Here is a 19,026-nt window from a genome sequence, read left to right on the forward strand (position 1 = left end):
ACTGCTAATGGGTATAAGTTTCTTGTTTGAGTGATGAAAATGTCTAAAATTAGATAGTGGTGATTTGCACAATTCTGTGAATATACTAACAGCCACCAAATTATATACTTTAAATGGGTCAATTTTATGGTATGTGAATTATATTTCAATAAAGCTGTTACAAAAAAAAGAGCCTTATCTAATAGTTTAAATTTAATTGAAATATATGTGTTCTTTACTTCATATTTCATAGCCTCTCTATAATTGTTATTATTTCAAACTGCCAGAAGAACCCACAGTTGAATATACGCAAACTTTCCCCAATTTATTAAAAATTCTAGACTCATTTTACCATTTTCTTAGGTCTTTCTTCCTAAGACTCCTTCCCTCAAAAGGTAATAAATTTCCATTTAAATTTAATTTTTTAAAATCTAATGCATGGATTTACTACTACTTCTTTATTTTAAAAAATGCAACATAACTACCATCACAGGGGCCGCCGGGTCGCTCAGGCTCAGTTGGTTAGAGCACAAGCTCTTAACAACAAGGTTGGCTGGTTCAATTCCCACATGGGATGGTGGGCTGCGCCCCCTGCAACTAAAGATTGAAAATGGCAACTGGACTTGGAGCTGAGCCGTGCCCTCCACAACTAGACTGAAGGACAACTTGACTTGGAGCTGATGGGCCCTGGAAAAACACACCATTCCCCAATATTCCCCAATAAAAAAATTTTTAAAAAATAAGAAAAATCTACCATCACAAATATCAAGGACATATCATCATAAATAATAGGAGAGAAAATATGACAAATCACTATATAATTACTAACTAAAGAAACTACCATAGTCCAAAGTGTAGGTCCACAAAAGCATGTTTCAAGCTTAAATAAACAAATGAAAGGATTTTAAATTAAAAGGCAATTTACAGAAAAAAATTTTAAGATTTTAAAAATAGTTCTGTAACATAAAATCCTGAAGGTCTCAAAATCCCCATCAACATTAAGTTCTCCTTTTCCCTTGCCCAATATGAACTGTGTCGTTGATTATTACATACTAAAAACGTAGCTCTATACTGGGGGTACCAAAAAAATGTATACACGTGACTTGTACTCATCTTTTGTTATCAATATATATTGAGTATTACAATTTTAATACAGTTTTTTCCTTTCTTAAAATGTGGGTACATTTTTGGCACCCTCTGTATTAACGCAAGTCAGATACACACAAAAAAATCAAAGATCATGTAAAATTCAGAAAATAATTTATAATAAGTGTACCCTATACAGTAGCTAATTTTTAGCTAAAATTCAAATGGGAAATGTATGTAATAAGATCAAAATAGTTTTCTATCAAAAATTTCAAAGAATTCCAAAAGTAGACTCATTCTCTAAATAAATTAAGGCTACCAAGTTTTAAGTCACACAGAAATTTCAATGCCTGGTTTTTGTTTTCTCCAAAAGGAGGAATGCAAATGAACATTTATTGAGCACCTTCTATGTGACAAACAATGAGCTAATTGCTTTACTTTCATCTCATAGAACCTGTTCCACTTCTCAGTGAGAGGTGCTATTACTCCAGTAGTACATAAGAAGAAACTCAGGATCTAAATGTCATATTGCTCTAAGAGTTGTAGTAAGGATTCCTGCCCATATCGACTCCATACTCTGCACCACATAACTAATAACCATAAACACTAACAACCATAAAACACACACACACGCAAATACACACACGCACACACACACACAACCATAAACACTAACAACCATAAAACACACACACACGCAAATACATACACACACACACACATACACACACAAACTCATCATCATCCCTTTAAGAATATAAGAATTTAAATTAAAATGTTAAAATCCAAGAAATTATATTTTTAAAAAGCTTTGTGCCTTGCAACTAATCTGTGTCGAGCACCTTACAGGTACCAAATAAAAGTTTACTAAATGGAATGAACAGTGGTAGCTTAGCAACACAGGAAGAAATGGTATCATCTCCACTCATTCTGTCTTTTTAAAGGAATTAATATAAAACTATCACTACCAGGGAACATATACAATTACTTTCTTAAATAATAAAACTCTGAATCAGGAATTGGAAGAGAAAGGAAAGACCGTATATAAAAACTGTTAATATTCTTAAAGAAAAGCTACTGAATTAAACATAGAATCCTTAAAGAGAGATCTAGCATATTCTACACCATTACAACACTTGCCTGACCCTGCCCTGTAACGATTAATTAAATATGTCCTACTTCCACAATTAGTTACCTGCTAACAGAGACCTTGGTCATTTTTGTGTTTCTCAGAACACCAAAGAAAAGACCTCACACTTAACATTAACAGCTAAAATTTTATAATGATATTTTACAGATTAAAAAATCTTTTCAGATGTACTTATCCTAAAAGTTTTGCAATATAAGTATAACTGTCTGCATTTTACAATGACACTGAGATCCAAGGAGATTAAGTGCCAAGGTAAGTGACCAGGTATCCTTTTATAACAACACTGCTACCACAAAGGGCTCTCAAATGTTTGTCGATTGAATCAGCTGTCCCTCGAAAATCATCCTTTTTCTTTCTAAGATTAAAACACCATTATCTGTTGCTATGAGAAATGATTGTATTGGCTGCTTAAGATTGACTAATAGCTTTGCTAGGAAACAAAAATGTACTTTCATTCAGCTTGCCAAGGTTAGTCAACTTTAAACTTATATCAGTCATTCTCAAACTTTACTAGGACTAAGAACAGGGGTGCTTGATAAAAATAAAGATCCTTGGGCCACTATTATCCCTAGAAATTCTGATTCAAGGGGCCAGGATCTGTATATTTTAATAAGCACCCTCAGCTGATTCTAATGTTGGTAGTCTTTGGGGACACACTGAGAAAAACGGAATTAGACTATTAAAAACCTAAATTAATCTACCAAAATATCTAATCAAGCCAATTTTTTACAATTATAAATAGTTAAGCAAAATCTTACAAAAACAATACAGGCTACCACATGTAACAGAATCCGTCCTCAAAAACATTTACTACACCAAACCTCCCTAGACCTCAGGAGCTTCCCATGATGCAGTGGGGTCTGTAGGTCCTCACCATGTTATTCTGTTTTAACTGATGAATTTTTATAGATCTAAAACATTTTTATAGATCTAATACAAACACCTGGATGTTAAACAGTAAAGTGGAACAGCCTGTTAACTGTGAACCTAATATGCAGAAACAATAATTTAAAAATCACCAACAGTGCAAACCCCATTTTAAACTTTAAATGACCATCAAAATGTACTATGAGATTATGGGTGAACTTTCCCCCATTAAATATTTATGGAGAGTCTACATGGGTACTTTTCTGTACTTTCCAAGTTTTCTACTAGCATACTTATTTTTTTCATGTTTATAGAAGTTTTAGAAGTACTTATAATCAATCCTACAACCTTCACATACCTAACAGGAAAACAAGAATAACCACATTTATCATAAACCACAAACACCCGTACATCTGACGTAGAGTATCAAAGTGCAATCGTTAACTTTTTTTTACATTAATACCAGAACAAATTATTTAAGTTCTAAAATTCAGAATAAACCCATTTCTATCAGGTATCTGTTATTAGTATAGTCAGCACGACTTTTTAAAATCATCTCGCTATCGATGGATCTATTTAGGTAGAACATTTTTGAACCGAGGACTGAGGCATTAAAATATTTACACTTATTGGAGGAGAAGGGGGGGGATAGACCTTCATGGTATATACAGATGCATATATCTCTATATGTCGATATATACATATCGAAATATACATATCGACATATAGAGATATATGCATATACCTGTATACAGATATATGTATATAATTGTGAGAGCATTTATCTAGGAAACTTAACATCGTAAAGCTGGGATGCAGCTTTCTCCAAGGCAGACCACGCTTCGAGGCAAAATGTAATAGAAGAAGGCAGGGATGAGCCACCGGCAGGTGATGAAATTTCACCTCAAATAAGACGCAGAAGGCTGTTTTCAACCCAGTCGGATCCTGAACGGCACTCCAGGGGGACCAGGCGCTTTCAGGGTCACTCACTTTCTGCACTCCAATTCCCACCCTGCCCTCCCGCCCCTCCCCCCGGGACTCTGCGGGGCTCAGTATGCGGCGCGGAAAAGCCAAGGCTGTTTGCAAACAGGCGTCCTCTGCCTCCCTCCGGGAGGTGCGTGCAGGGCCCGGGGTAAGAGGCTGCGCTCTGCCCGGGCCCAACCCAAAGGATGGCAATGCCCCTCCAGCCCACTGCTCCACACATCGGGCCGCGCCGGAACCGAGGCCGGGGCGAGGGCTTCTCGGCGGCGCGGGGCCTAGTCGCCCCCCACGGGCCTCCAGCCTCCCAGGGGTCACGCGGAGAAGGGGCTGAGGCCGAGAGCCGCGGGGTGGGGGAGGCTGCCGCAGCGGCTGGACGCCCCGTCCGCCCGGCTAGAGGGCTGCCGCCAGGGCCCTCCCGACCCAGGGGCCGAAGGCCAGGGAGCCCAGGATCGCGCCGCGCCACACTCACCTCGAACAGCGGCCGCCGCCGCCTCAGCATGGCCCGGGGGGTCGTCCCTGAGCCGAGAGCGTCCTCCGGAGGGCACCGGCGCGGCCCCAGGCGCTGCCGCGAAGCCTCCCACTCCAGAAGGGGCTGTGATCGCCGCTGCTGCTGAGGCCCAGCGCCTGCCGAGCCGCATCGAGCTCCCGGACCGCCGCAGCCACGCGGATCCCGGAGGAGCTCCACTGAGCAGGGCCGGGGGCTCAACGCTGCGGCGGGACTACAGAGGTGCTGCAGGCGGGGATCCTCCGCGAAGCCTCCAGCGTCGCCTTGGCCGCTCCTGCCGCCGGCGCTACTGGGCCACAGCGCCCCCTGGACCCCAAGCCCCGCTACGGCAGCGGGACTGCGGCGGCCGCCGGGGCACGACCGTCAGAAAACGCCAGGGAGCGCAGTCTGGAGAAGGCCCCGGCGGCGGGCTCCAAGCACCGCCCACGGCCTCCCGCCGGACCCCAACGATGCCCCCCCGGAGGCGGAAGTCCCTAAGTCCCTATCCACCCGGGCGACCCCGGGTCCTCAGACCCCGAGCACCTTTGTACGTTTTTCTTCACTCCAGGACGTTTGAGAACATGCCTGTCACTCCGACCCGTACCTGAGAGGAGGAGTGTGAGGGAATCTCCTCGTTTTCATCTCTCGTGATTCCAGAGGTATTCCTTCTAATCCCTTCAGTGTGTCTGGGTGTAAGAGTGACCCCGCACCAACCCTTTTACACACACACACACACACACACAAATCCTCTCCCAAAAACAGATGAAGGAATTGAATTGTCTTTGACCTTAACTTTTTGGGGCTCTACTCTGCAGATCATTACAGAAATTTCCTGCAGATACCAAACCTTTAGGCCCTCAGACCTTCCCCCCAAAATAGGAAAAAGATAATATTCCAAGCAAGAAAAGAGAATAGCCAATGGGTTGTCCTGAAATTCATAAACGACTTAAAGGTAAGAAAAGAATCATCCATCTTTTCTAACTAACCCCCTCCCTCATTCCCACCTTTACTCTTCCACCCCCACAGCCCTGAGGAAATTGTTATATTGTGGGAGCTGTGGAATCATTCTTTTTACATATACCGCATATTCAAGCCCACTCAGACTCTAGGGTGCAAATATCAGAACCAAAAAACAAAAGAAACAAAAAGATCGTCAGAGGGGAAGGAGGGAATAAATTCTCCAAGTACTCTTTCTCAAATTTTTCCAAATACATTATTTTATCATAGAGTGGTATAGTAAAGTGAGCAGGGATTTTCGTACCAGACGTATCCTCACACTACCAGTTCGAATTCTGCCATGTTTACGACCCTGGGCAAGTTATACATTTCTGAACCTCAGTTTTCTAATGCCTACCTTGCTAGTTGTGAAGCTTGGAAATAATTTATGTGAAGGAACTGACCCATAAAGGTACTTAAGAAATGTTAGTTCCAATTATTGTTGGTTCCAAAACACCCTCTCAGTCTTCCTTCGAATCAAGATCGTTCTCACCTGCTTTTGTTCTTTTGAGCTCGATCCGTGTGTGTGTAAATATATTTCCATCAAAAAATGGATACATCATTTCTCATCACCTTTAGTCTGGGTAAAATTTCCTGAAATTTCAGTAATGGACTTACATAATATCCCTCCATTGAAGAATAATAGAGCTAAATACACTGGATCCTATGACATTCTGCTGCATAGCAGATACTAGCATAGAACCAGTATATTTTTCTTTTCTAAAAAAAAAAAAAAAAAAAAAAAAGCCATAAGGCAATCTCACCTTACCCTGGGTTATGTCCTAATAATAATAAATCTTAATGAGAAAATTATATAAGGTCTCTGGGAACTTTCACATAATAATTGAGCAGCCACCTTAGAGAAAATATAACCCAGCAATTCTCTTCCAATCAATGAAAGCTTCCTGTACAATCCTGAGTGTGCCTTCACCACCTACTTCTGAGTCACATTACAAAAAAAATCACTATGCCCTTTTTATACTCAGAGAAATTGGGGCTCAGAGGGGAACTATGATTCATCCTCACAACAACTGTGAATTAAGTACTATACTATCACCATTTTACATGTGAAATATATCCAACCTCAAGGAAAGCTGAAAGTAAAACCTGAGATTCCTTCAGTCTCCCATCTGATGCCTTAACAGTCCTTTCTGTAATATTCAGAAAATCCTGTAAGAGTAAGTTACTGTTGCTAAAAATTTTTAATCTAGAGAAATGGGCCCTTTCATTTAAATCAGTTTGACAACGTAACATTAGCACTGTGCTTTCCAAGTCTAGTTCACTACCACCAGGAAATGTACATTTGTTTATGAATAATCATGCTACTCAGGGTGTAGCTACTCTATGAAGATGACTCATTTGTTCCCAGGGCTGGTTTCCTCTTGCTTCACACTTTCTCCCCTCCTATTCAAATTATGTTGCTGAAAGTGGCTGCATTTATCATCTTTACCACCTCCCTGATCATAGTAGTCCACTTGAAATCCTTTCATTTACAATTTCATTCCATCATTTTCACTCTTCCTACCCAGTTTGCTCCCTGCTCCTGAAATCTCTCTCATCTGTTTTTCTTTTCTGCTGTAAATCTCTTTTTCATTTTAATCTACTTTGACCTGCTGTCAATTGATTTGTTTATCCCACTCTCAGTTTTGTATTGATTTCCACCACTATCCAGTGCCTCTAAAATCTTGTTCTCAACTTGGTAGAGCCCCCTGCTTTTATTTTTACATCATATACATCCATCCTGTAGAACGCTAGTATTCTAAGAATGGTTTCTTCAAGTGAGTTTAAGGTATAGCACCCCAAACAAAATTTTCTTTGCTCTTTAAAATTTATTCTTTAAATTCAGGCCTTTTGTCAATTATACCGGTGTAAAGCAGGGGTGGGGGCGGAAATCAGGCCAAAAAGATACCTATTTCCTGGCTTGGTAAATGGTACAGGAGTCATCCTTAACTCTTGTGTCTTGTTCTGGACAATTGGTCACTAAGCCTGATAAATTCTACTTCTTGCTTTTATTGAATTTCTTTCCAACTCTACTGCCACCCCTTTTGGTCTAGGGTATATGCTCCATAAATTATAGGTGCGCTGAATGAAGAGAGAGAGGAAGAAGGAATGAATGAATATATTTATGTACAAGAGTATATATACTGTATAAAAATTTGTTTAGAGGGAGACACAAAACCTCTTCCGTGCTCCCAATAGTCCTTGTGCTTCCCTATTTATAGGTACTCATCACTGCACTGTCAATATCTGTTTTCTTGTATGTCTCCCCTATCAGATGGTGAGCCCTGTGAGCCAGGTTCAGTATTTGATTCATCTCTGTGTCTTCACAACCAGTCTCAGCACAGAGTACACCTCAGGGGAAGTTAAACTGAACTGAACTGTGGCCTAGCCTGATGTGTATCAGGCTAGTGCATCCCACCCACTCAGTAACTTTTTAGGCCTTTCCTATGAATTTTCAGGTCCCCACCAAAGAGTAAGACTCCTCTTCAACAAGTGATGGCCCAGCAGCCCAGAACTGACCCCAGCCTGCTGCTACCAGCCAGGGTCTCCCACACCCCTCTGCAGTCACCATCCAGAGCCAGAATTCATAATCTGAATTCACAATCAAACCCAGGATTCACAATCTGTTACCAAAGTAAGCCCTGGAGCAGGCCACAAGTCAGTAAAGCAGCACAAACTTAAAAAGGAAATTGGGGATGTTTGGGAGCTTGTTAGGTCATTTGAGACAAAGCAATTCCCATTTTAGGAATCAAGCATAAGGAAGTAATCAAATATGTGAACAAAAGATATATGCAAAAAGATGTTTCTTGTATATTTTACCGTAGGTTTATAACAAAAATGTGAGGAAAACCTTAACTACACTAAATGAATTACAGTACCTCCAAACAAGAAATATTATGCATCCATTAGCAATTGCATTTTTAAAGAATTTTAAATGACATTGAAAACTGCTCATGATTCAATGTCAAATTAAAAAAAAAAACAGTATTAAGTAAAAAACATTGTATGATCCCAATTTTTAAATGTATTTCTAAAATATGTAAGTATAATAGTTAGAAGGAAATAGTGCAAAATGTATGTTTGTGGGATTTTTTGACTTTTTATTTTGAAATCATTTCAGATTTAAAGAAAAGTTGCAAAAATACTACCAAAAAATCCCATATATCTTTCACCCATATCTAACCACATTTGTTTTATTATTCTCTTTCTTATGCATGCATGTGCTCCTCTTCTTGCTCTTTCATCTCCATAGAGTGATAGATATAAATATAGATATAACTATTGTAATTATTTTCTGATCCATTTATCCCTAAATATTTTTGAGTCTATTTCCTTAAAAAAAAAAAAAGAGTACAAATATCACAATTCAATTATCAAACTCAGAAACTTAACATTGATATAGTACTGTGATTTAATCTATCTGCTTATTCAAATTTTGCCAGTTGACCCACTAATATTTTTTATAGAAAAAGGAAATAAGTGTGTTTTTGTCTGGCCCAGGATCCAGTGCAGGATCACACATTTTAATTAGTTGTCAAATCTGTTTAATTTTTTAAAATCTGGAACAGTTTCTCAGTCTTTGTCGTTCATGACCTTGACACTTTTGAAGAATACAGGCCATTTATTTTGTAAAATATCCCTGAATTTGAGTTTGTCTTATGTTTCTTCATGAATAGATTCAGGTTATGCATTTTTGGCAGGAATACTTCAAAACTGATGTTGTGTCCTTCTCAAAGCATCATATCAGTAGGCCAGTGATACCTGTATATCCCATCACTGGTGATGCAACTTTGTTCAGTTGATTAATTAAGGTGGTGTTTACCAGGTTTATCCAGTGTGTTTTGTTCTTTGTAATTAATAAATATTTTGTGGGAGATCATTTGAGACTACCCATAAGTTCTAACATCCATTGATAATTCTTATTTGAAATAATTATTATTATAGTGGTTGCCAAATGGTAATTTTCTGATTCCATCATTATCATTCTTTGTACCTTTTTTTTTGTTTTCCTGTTATGTGGGAGAGTTTTTTCGCTTCTATCCCATTTATTCATTTATTGATTTGTTGATTTATGTCAGAATGAGCTCATCAATATTTATTTTATTCTATGAATTATGTAATCATTATCATCATTTATTTTGATGTACAAATTGTTTCAGATTTGGCTGGCTTTTATGTTCATTCATCATCTCACCATCATTTTTTAAGCATTTTCCTTACTTTCTGGCACTGTATCCCAGGCCTAACTTGTGCTTTCCCAGCCGCAGCCCTGGAATCACCTATTTCCCCTAAAAGCCCTGGTTCCATTTAGTGGAGAATGGTATTTAGAAATCAATATAGGTGGGAGGTGTGCTCATTGCCACTGTACTGCTATTGCTTCTAAGCTCTGTCAATAAGTAAAGTTAGAAAAATACATACACATGTGCATGCGCGCGTGCACACACACACACACACCACTTGAACATCATTTTTACTTTAAGGAACAGATAAACCATGGTTATTCATCCAGACTTGGGAATTTGACAGACATTTTCTAGAAAAAAAATAAAGTAAGCCTATCACTTCGAGGAAAGCAACTAATAGTATTTGCTGATAAAAGTCAGGTTTTCAAGTAAATATTAGAATTTTGAAAAACTTGTATTCACCAGCATGAACTTGACAGCTTTCCAAACTGTTCTGAAGAGATGGATGGTGATATTAACAAATGTTGTCGAGTGTTTGGTTTTTTTTATGTTGTATAATGAAATGTGTCAACATTTGGTATATCTGCATAACTCAGTGAACTAGTAGTATTTTTTCAAATGACCAATTGCATGATGTTACAAAAACATATGTGGGTAAAATATTTCTCTAAAGAATAATATAGACCAAAGGATTTTAATGGAACAGAGCACAAAAATTCACTGCTTTGATTTCAGATTCCACATTGCAGCTAACCTTTAAGAAATTACTACCTGTCAAGTTTTGATGTAGTATCAAAGAAAATATCTGCAAGTATCTGAAATGACTATTAAAATACTCACCACTTTTCTAACCACATACCTATTAAGGACAGGTTTTCTTCATATATATCAACTAAAACAACATATCCAAACAGGATGAATGCAGAAGCAGATATGATAACCCAGTTGCCGTCTAGTAGATTGACTTTAAAGAGATTTGCAAAAATGTAAGTACTGCCACTCTTCTTACTATGTTTTTTATTTTGGAAAATATAGTTGTTTTTCATTAAAATAAGTTATGTTGACACATAATGAGTTTACAATTGTTATTTTGAATAATAATTGTTTACAATGTTTTCTCAGTTTTAATTTCTAAGATGATAAATATCAATAGATATAATCCACATAAACAAAAGATTTCTGGGATCCTCAATAATTTATAAGCATATACAGGGGGCCTGTGACCAAAATGTTTGATCGTCACTTCTGTAGTTTATTCAGCCATTCTCCTGTGTGAGGGTATTTTGGTTATTTCCACTATTTTGTATTACAAACAATGTTTCAATGAATAATTTTGTGCATGTATGTTTTTCTAATGTTGTAGATGTACCTTAAGGATAAATTCTTAGAAGTGGGATATCTGGGTCAAAAGATAAATGCATATATAGTTTTGTTAGATATCACCAAACTCCCTTCCAAAGGGTTTGCTACCCTCATTGCTACCATTGTCTCTCTGCCCTGCCAACACTCGTGTTTCCTATACAGTAAGAGATATAACACTGTTAAGACTATGTAATGGAAAAGCTTTGGAACAAGACGGACTTGGGTTCAAATCCTAAGTAACTATTGGATGTGAATAGAAGGACATGTTTTCTCATCAATAAAAGGAGACGAATTTCTGCTATATATACAAGGAATTGCCACATAGTAGGTGTTTATTAGATGAGCTGTTGTTATTATCTGAATCTCTCTGGGCAAGTAGCAGTGGTGGACAGGGTTGACCAGCACCGATATCCTAGATTCCTTAGGGGTAAAGAATGGACTAGCCTAATTGGAAGTTCAGGGCTGTTGACAATAAGAGAGAATATAGAGCTGAGTCTTAGGATTTACCTAGGGTACAAGAAGAGAACAGGTCACCTAAACTAGAAAAGAGGGCTAGAAGCAGATTCTGAAACATAGTGTACAGAGCCAGGGGTCTGGACAATGAGAGCACAGAAGAGTTCATTATGCAGTCAGTTGGTTAAGTATTTGTTGAATACTACTATGTACCCTGCACTATGTTATGTGGTAAGCGTGATATTGTCTCTGCCATTAAGGTGGTTAGACTCTCCTGGTGGAGGCAGATGAGAAAGCAGGCAATTATGATTTTAGGGGGTAAGCACAGTGTGCTTTGGGAACACAAATTAAGGATATCTTACCCTTAGGGGTTGGGCAAGACTTTTTAGAGGAAGTGATACCAAATGGAAACGTGAAGAATGGCTAAGACTTAACTAGGTAAATTGGGTGGAGGGGTGGGAAGGGAGTAGATTGGGAAAGAGTGTGTTCCCAGCAGCAGGAATAGAATATACAACGACCTAGAGGCAATACAGAACATGATGTGTCTGAAGAACTGGGAGAACAGTTTTGGTCAAGGCAGAGAGGACAAGATTGGGGAGCAATGACAGGCAAAGGCAAAGGCAAAGGCAAGGCAAAGGCCAAATCAGGAAAGGCCTTACAATTCATATAAACGACTTTGGATTTTATCTTATGAATGATGGGAAATCATTGGAGCTTTTAAGATGGTCAAGGGCATTAACAGGTTTGATTTTAGAAAAGATCGCTCTAACTGCTATGTAGAGAATAGATAAGAGGACATAGATTTGGAGACAGGGAAGTCATTTATAAGTGTATATTGCTATAATCTGGGCAAAAGTTATGGTTACCTGAATTAGGGTAGAGTAGGAGAATGGAGATTTTGGGAGGTAAAATCATCAGACTCATGATTGGATCAGTGAGTAAAAATGGGAGAAGTCAAAGGTGACACGTGGTTTTCTGGCTTAGGTAACTTGGTAGTCCATGCTATCAGACAGAGAGGCAGCAGGAGAGGAGTAGCAGGATTGAGAGGAAAAAATGATGAGTGCTGTTTCAACATATTGACAGATTAGGAAACTGAGGTTCAGAAAGGTGAAATTACTTGTCCAGGGTGCCAATAAGTGGCAGAGCTAAGATTCCAACCCAGGTCTATCTGACTACAAATTTCCTTATTGCTTCAGCACCACCACAACTCCTCCCACACTGAGAGGGGGGAAGGTGCGCCAACATCCAGGGAGGGGAAAACCACTGGGAGCATTCATAGTGTGAGTGAAATGCCTTCCTAAAAATCAACTTTGACTGAATAATAAAACAAGGGTATTTCGATGAGCATAATTAACACTCTGTCCATGACTCACACTGCTGTCCTCTGGTCCTAGAAGGAAAGTATTAGGATACACTTGCTATTGGGGAATGTTTATGATGTATTTTTCATAAGAATTACATACGGGGCATCATAGTATATGTGGTACAATAGAAAGATCCTGCGTTAGAGACGAGACACCTGGGTTCTGATGACACAAACGAGGACTGGACTGGGGAGGAAAGTCGTTATTTAGGCCTCGGAATGTCTGGGCCTTCCCTCAGGGTATCCAGTTCAGTCGCGGCTCCTTTAGCCCACCAGGCTACTCATACTACCCAGCGTGTTCAGAGACAGTACAGTATAAGGAAAAAAGCCTGTGCTTTGGAGTTAGCGAATCTGAGTTCAATTCACAGCTCCACCAATTTCAGGCTATTTGCCTGAAGGAAGTCACTCATTCTCTCTGAGTCTTGTTTTTCTCATTTACATGGTACATGATGGTAAGAGTTACCAAGAAAGTGCCAGGTACGCAGTAGGGATGCAAAGTTAAATATCTTCCCTTGCCTTTTCTCCTCTTTTTAACCTCCAACAGTGTTTCTATCTTTATCTCTACAGCTCTAGCAAAGAGTTAACAGCTTCTTAATACCCTCGTCTATTCTTTCCAATGTACATGTATTCTCTCATAATCAGGAAAACAAATAAACAAAAAATATTTTGGAGTACGTAGTAGACCAGCCAAACAGTCAACATCCACGACAGCCTTATGACTCACATGTTTATTTTGTTGGGGCATGCTACACCCCAATTGTGCATGTGAGGGAATGATGTGAACTTATGGGTGTATTCTCATGTGAATGTGAATTCACTTCAGTTCTACAAACACTGAGCTCTAACTATGATCCAGATACTATAGGAATACAGAATTGAAAGAAAAGAATGTTTTTGCTTAGTTTTGAATGTATTTATATGCACGTGTGTCTGTGTTTTGGCTGAGGGAAGGAAGGATTGGATTCATAGAATTGAGGACTATGTGAGCTGAAAGCCGTGATGGGCTGGAACCAGCTCATGAGAGCCAGTTGTTAAATTTTAGTAGACTCTATGAGTCAATTGTTAAAACATGCCATTTAAAAAAGTTAAATTATATAAACTTACAATTAAATAGAGTATATTAAAAACAGTTAATAAATACCGACAGCTCTTACTTTGCAATTCTGAACTGTGCAAATTTTAGTTACCGTAGTTTAGTTGACTAACATCAGTCCCCCAACAATGCAATTCTGGTTTCATTTATCACAATATATTAACTGTAAGTTATTGCACAAAGTACAAACTTTGCTGCTATCTCTTCAGTCCACAAATCACTATGTAAAGGACAGATGCACATCATGATCAGTGATCAATCACATCACTTCTTTGAAAGTCTGTCAGCACACCTGTTCTTCAATTCTTTCACAGACAAGAAAGTATTAATATATATTGTGTTTTCCTCTTTTTCTACCAGTGAGAAAACTCATGTGACGTTTTACAGAAATCAATAATCAAAAAAAGGAATTGGCAAACAAAATGTTCAAATGAAATAAAGAAACAAAAAGTATTAAAAATAAGGTTGGAAGTGAAACTTTAGTTGAATATAAAGGGAATTATAGAAGAAATACTGTGTTTCTCCGAAAATAAGACCGGGTCTTACATTAATTTTTGCTCCAAAAGACGCATTAGAGCTTAGGGCTTATGTTCAAGGGATGTCATCCTTAAAAATCATGCCAGGGTTTATTTTCCGGTTAGGTCTTATTTTTGGGGAAACATGGTAGTTGAGCATGGGGATATTGACATTCCTTCCATTTGAAAGACTAGATGTGCAGCCAGAGGAACTTGGTGAAGGCAAACTTATTGATATAAATGAAGAAAGTGGTTGTGACCAAAAGAATGACGATGTCTAAGAGAAAGTAACCTCAGTAAAAAACTTCATAGTAACATTTTGGGAGATACTTCACAATGTTGAAAATGCAAAGAATAAGATGTTGAAAACTGATTAAAACTTAGAAGTCGGACCACGTTCCAAGCATAGAAAATGTGGCCTCTCATATTGTAAGTTATACAATAAGAAGGCAAGCACTGTTCAAATTACCCTTGATAAGTCTTTTACAAAGAAATAAAACACTTAAATTCTGAATGTTTCAAATGTTTTAAATTGTAGTGTGTTATACCACTCAATGGAGAAAGAATAGTCTTTTCAATAAATGGTACTGGGACAACTGGATATCTACAGGCAAAAAAATGAAGTTGAACCCTACCTCACACCATATGCAAAAACAAATTTAAAATGATCAAAGACCTATATGTAAAAGCTAAAACTATAAAACTCTTAGAAGGAAATAGATCTAAATCTTTGTGACCTTGGATAAGGCAGTGATTTCTTAAATATAACTCCAAAAGTACAAGCAAACAACAAAAAAAATAAATTGGACTTAGTAAAATTTTAAAACTTGTGAAATTGGCCATTGTGGGAATATTTATACAGAAATTGGCAAATGTTGGGGGCGACCAGTTAGCTCAGTTGGTTAGAGTGAGATGCTCGTAACACCAGGGTTGCCGGTTGTATCCCCACATGAGCCAGTGTGAGCTGCGCCTTCCACAACTAGATTGAATCAACTACTTGACTTGGAGCTGATGGGTCCTGGAAAAACACACTTAAGTAAATTGGGAAAAAAAGAAAAGTTTAAAAAAAAAGAAATTGGCAAATGCTACATATCAGGGCTTGTTTTATTAATTGTCTGGATTAAGACAATGATGGAGCAAATGTTAATAATGCAGATTAAACTTAAAATTATGTTGTATCTATAGCTGTTACATTGTGAAAAGCACAGCAAATATTGAGGAAATATTTTTCCAGCATTTGAACATTATTATCTGATTCAGCAAATAGTCACTCATATTATTGACAAATAAGTGAATTTCGGCTAGAAGTCTCTGTTGTTTCACTTTCATCTTGTTCATTAACATAAACTAAAATATTAATCAACATTCATGTGAGAACTACTCTTGGAGAGCCGGTAATTAAACATTTACCAACACACCACTGGCTGGAATCAATGATCCTAGAATCCAGCGTCTCTCAACACTTTACATGTTGGGGGCATGAAGCCCAGGACCTGCCCAGGATCACAAACAAGTGAACGGATGGATGGTCAACATTTGAATCGTGTACTGTTCTTTTACATTTTAACACCACCTCCCTGGATATCCAGGAATATGTATTTTCCATGACATACCAGAATGAAGATGGACAGGGAAGATGTGTGAAACAGTCATCAGTTTAGCAAATAAAAAGCCCTTCTGTCCAGGGTTCTAATAGTGCTATGTCCCTGCCCTGGGGGAGGGAGGAGCCAGAAGAATCAGGACACAAGAAGAGACCTGCCAGGTTCCTCTCACTATCTCAGCAGACAGCACAGGGCAGGCAAACAAGCCCTGTCTTATTTTTGGACTTTTCTCTCCTTACATCCTGAGGCGTTGAGATTGGGGAGATACTCAGGCTTCTCTCTTCAATCAGATTAAACAGAGGCCTGACCCCATGGGAAAGGATTGGGTTCAAACTTGGCCTCCAGACCAAAGCTCTCTCCTTGGCCTCAATCACTTGGAACATCATTTCAATATTATCTTATTTACTCACAGTCTCCTTGGGAGGTGAGCCAAGGATTATTAATAAAAATAGACATTTACTTTTATATATAATCCTTTACAATTTATGAGGCTGAAAAAGGGCCTCATTACATGCACCCTCCTGTTTGAGTCCCATAACAGCCCTGTATGGTGAGTAAGGTAGGGGTTAGTGAACCTATGAGATAGATGAGGAAATGAGCCTCAAAGAGACAGGGTGCCAAGTTCATGGAGCCAATTTCAAGACTGAAACCCAGGTACACTGACACAAAATGTAGTTGTCGCCCATGGCACAAAAGCACTACAGCACAGGCCTAGAAGTATTCAGAGAATTATTATCAAAGTAGTTATTAATAATAAAACGAGCTACTGTTTATGAACACTTCGTGTGTTTCACTGCACTAAGTGCTACATATGCATTCTCATTAAATCTTCATAACAATCTTTTGAGATTGATGCTAATTTCTCCATTTACTAAGGAAGAACCCGAAGTTCAGAAGTTTAAGGAATGCAGCCGAAGTGTCAGAGGAAGGACTTGAACCCAGATGTGAGTCTCCAAAGATCATACTCCTAAGCTCTTAAGACAAATGAATGGCCCCTGACACGTGAAACAATATTTTTGTTAGCTGGTAATAATATAGTAAGTGAAGAAAGCAGAAAGAAAGGAAACAAAATTGAGCATCCCCTCTTCATTCATTTAATAAATACTTCCTAACAATTATATTTCAGGATGGTATGAGGTACTAGGCATAGAGGGGTATAAAAGCAGATAACGCATATGTTTGGGGAAAGATATGAAGGATTAAATAAACATAGATGAATATATAATAGTAAGTTGTGGTAAGTCAGGGAATATTATGAGATTGTTAAGAGAGAGAATAATGGAGGCAGGGAGATCTTTGAGAAACAGTTATTCAGAAGGGTCCAGGAAGCCGTCTCTGAGGAAGTGGCGTGTCAATTGGGACCTGAAGGCCAAGTAGCAGTTAGCCAGGAGAGAGCCTGTACAATGGCCTGGTGTGGGAAAGGGCCTGGGGAATTGAGAGTCAGCCAGCATGGCTGGAGTGGCCTGAGCAAGGAGTGACTGGCAAAGAGATGAAACCAGAGATAAGCAAATCTCAGATCACAAAGGACTTGCAGCCCATGGTAAGAATTTGGAATTTGTATCTCAAGTTCAATGGGAAGCCTTGAAGGGTTTTTTTGATCAGGAGAGGAATGTGATCCAATTTAAAATACTCGGTGACTGCTAAGAGGCAATGGAATTGTGAAAACAAGATTTGAAACGGAACCGGAGTCTCTTTCAAAAACGAAAGCAAGAAGGTAAGTTGGACTAAGCCTCGGGTAATAGCAGTGGAGTTGGACAACTTTAAGTGGATGAATTTGAAATATGTGCCAGATACTGTCAAATATGTTTTCTTATTTGAGCCTTACAACAACTCAGTAATGTAGGTATTTTACAGATTTTTTTATTTTGTAGGTGAGTAAGCTGAGATTCAGAGATGTTCAACTTCCATATCATGATTCTGTTAACCTGAAAATAAAAGGCGAAAGTGAGATGCAGCAAGCGTTTATTTGAGATAAAAAAGAATAGTTATTCCTTCAGGAATAGTGTTCTGATTAGGAGACAAAGGTGAAGGGTTTTTATGAAAAAGGGAGGGGGAATAATTACATTGCTAGAAGGAAGGCATTTCTGTTGGTGCAGATAACATAACATAGTGATGGCAATTCTAAAGAATGTTTTCAATTTTCAGTTCAGTAGTCGGTCATCAGTCCAGTAGTCATAATACGTGCTGTCTTGTTATCTTTCCAAACATTTGTTTGAGATACAGTGTTGCCCTACACCCAATCCAAAGGTTATTTTGCCCATTTGAACATTCCAAAGGCTTGAGGCATAAGACGTACAAAGCAATTCCTCCAGGATGGCAGCTCCAACTCTACTTTAAAGGGGCCCCATTTATATTACTTTTTACTTTTTCCTCTGTATAACAACGATCATCTCATCTGCCAAGGGAAGAAACTGATATTCGAATGCAGGGTAGGTATCGGTGAATATCATGATAAAGCCTCAAAGTCTAAAAAGCTCAGTTTTTTCCGGATGAAAGAGGCCAGTGTAGTTAGGGAACGTCTGAGGTTAGATGAGATTCTGTCTGCTAGAGAACTGTGTGTGACTTAGCACAAGATCCGGTCAACGGGACCCTGAGATTCCAGTTAGTGTGGAGCTTCCTATTGTGGGCAACATGAAAATTTTAGGTCCTAGAAAGGAGTAACGGTAGATTGGTAAAGTTTGAAAGACTCCTTAAAGATAGGTAGAAATGTAGTTCACAGATGAGAAAACTAAAGTTCAAAGAGGGGGAAAGGGCTTGCGAGGGTCACCCAGAGCGGTAGGGACAGAGTTGAGGCTAGAGCCAGGTCTTCTGACTCCCAGCCCACAGTTCCCACAGAACTAAGCTCTGCAATCTCTTTGATGGGCCCGAATATCCTTTTCCATTGGGATATTCTATACCAAACGAATTCCATG

The 19,026-nt window shown here is 38.8% G+C and overlaps 1 protein-coding gene across 3 annotated transcripts in view; it reads right to left on the reverse strand.

The window, feature by feature from the left end:
- ZFYVE9 (zinc finger FYVE-type containing 9) overlaps window positions 1-4,853 on the reverse strand; it is a 135,027-nt gene extending 130,174 nt beyond the window's left edge. For 2 of the 3 annotated variants that reach the window (XM_081057617.1, XM_081057615.1), the window contains exon 1: window positions 4,533-4,853. The gene's annotated coding sequence lies outside the window, so the exon portion shown is untranslated. The remainder of the gene's footprint in view (window positions 1-4,532) is intronic. The other variant, XM_081057616.1, reaches the window with a different exon arrangement.
- Window positions 4,854-19,026: the final 14,173 nt, after the last annotated feature.

This window comes from Rhinolophus hipposideros, assembly GCF_964194185.1.
Source record: "Rhinolophus hipposideros genome assembly, chromosome: 8".
Lineage (NCBI taxonomy): Eukaryota > Metazoa > Chordata > Mammalia > Chiroptera > Rhinolophidae > Rhinolophus > Rhinolophus hipposideros.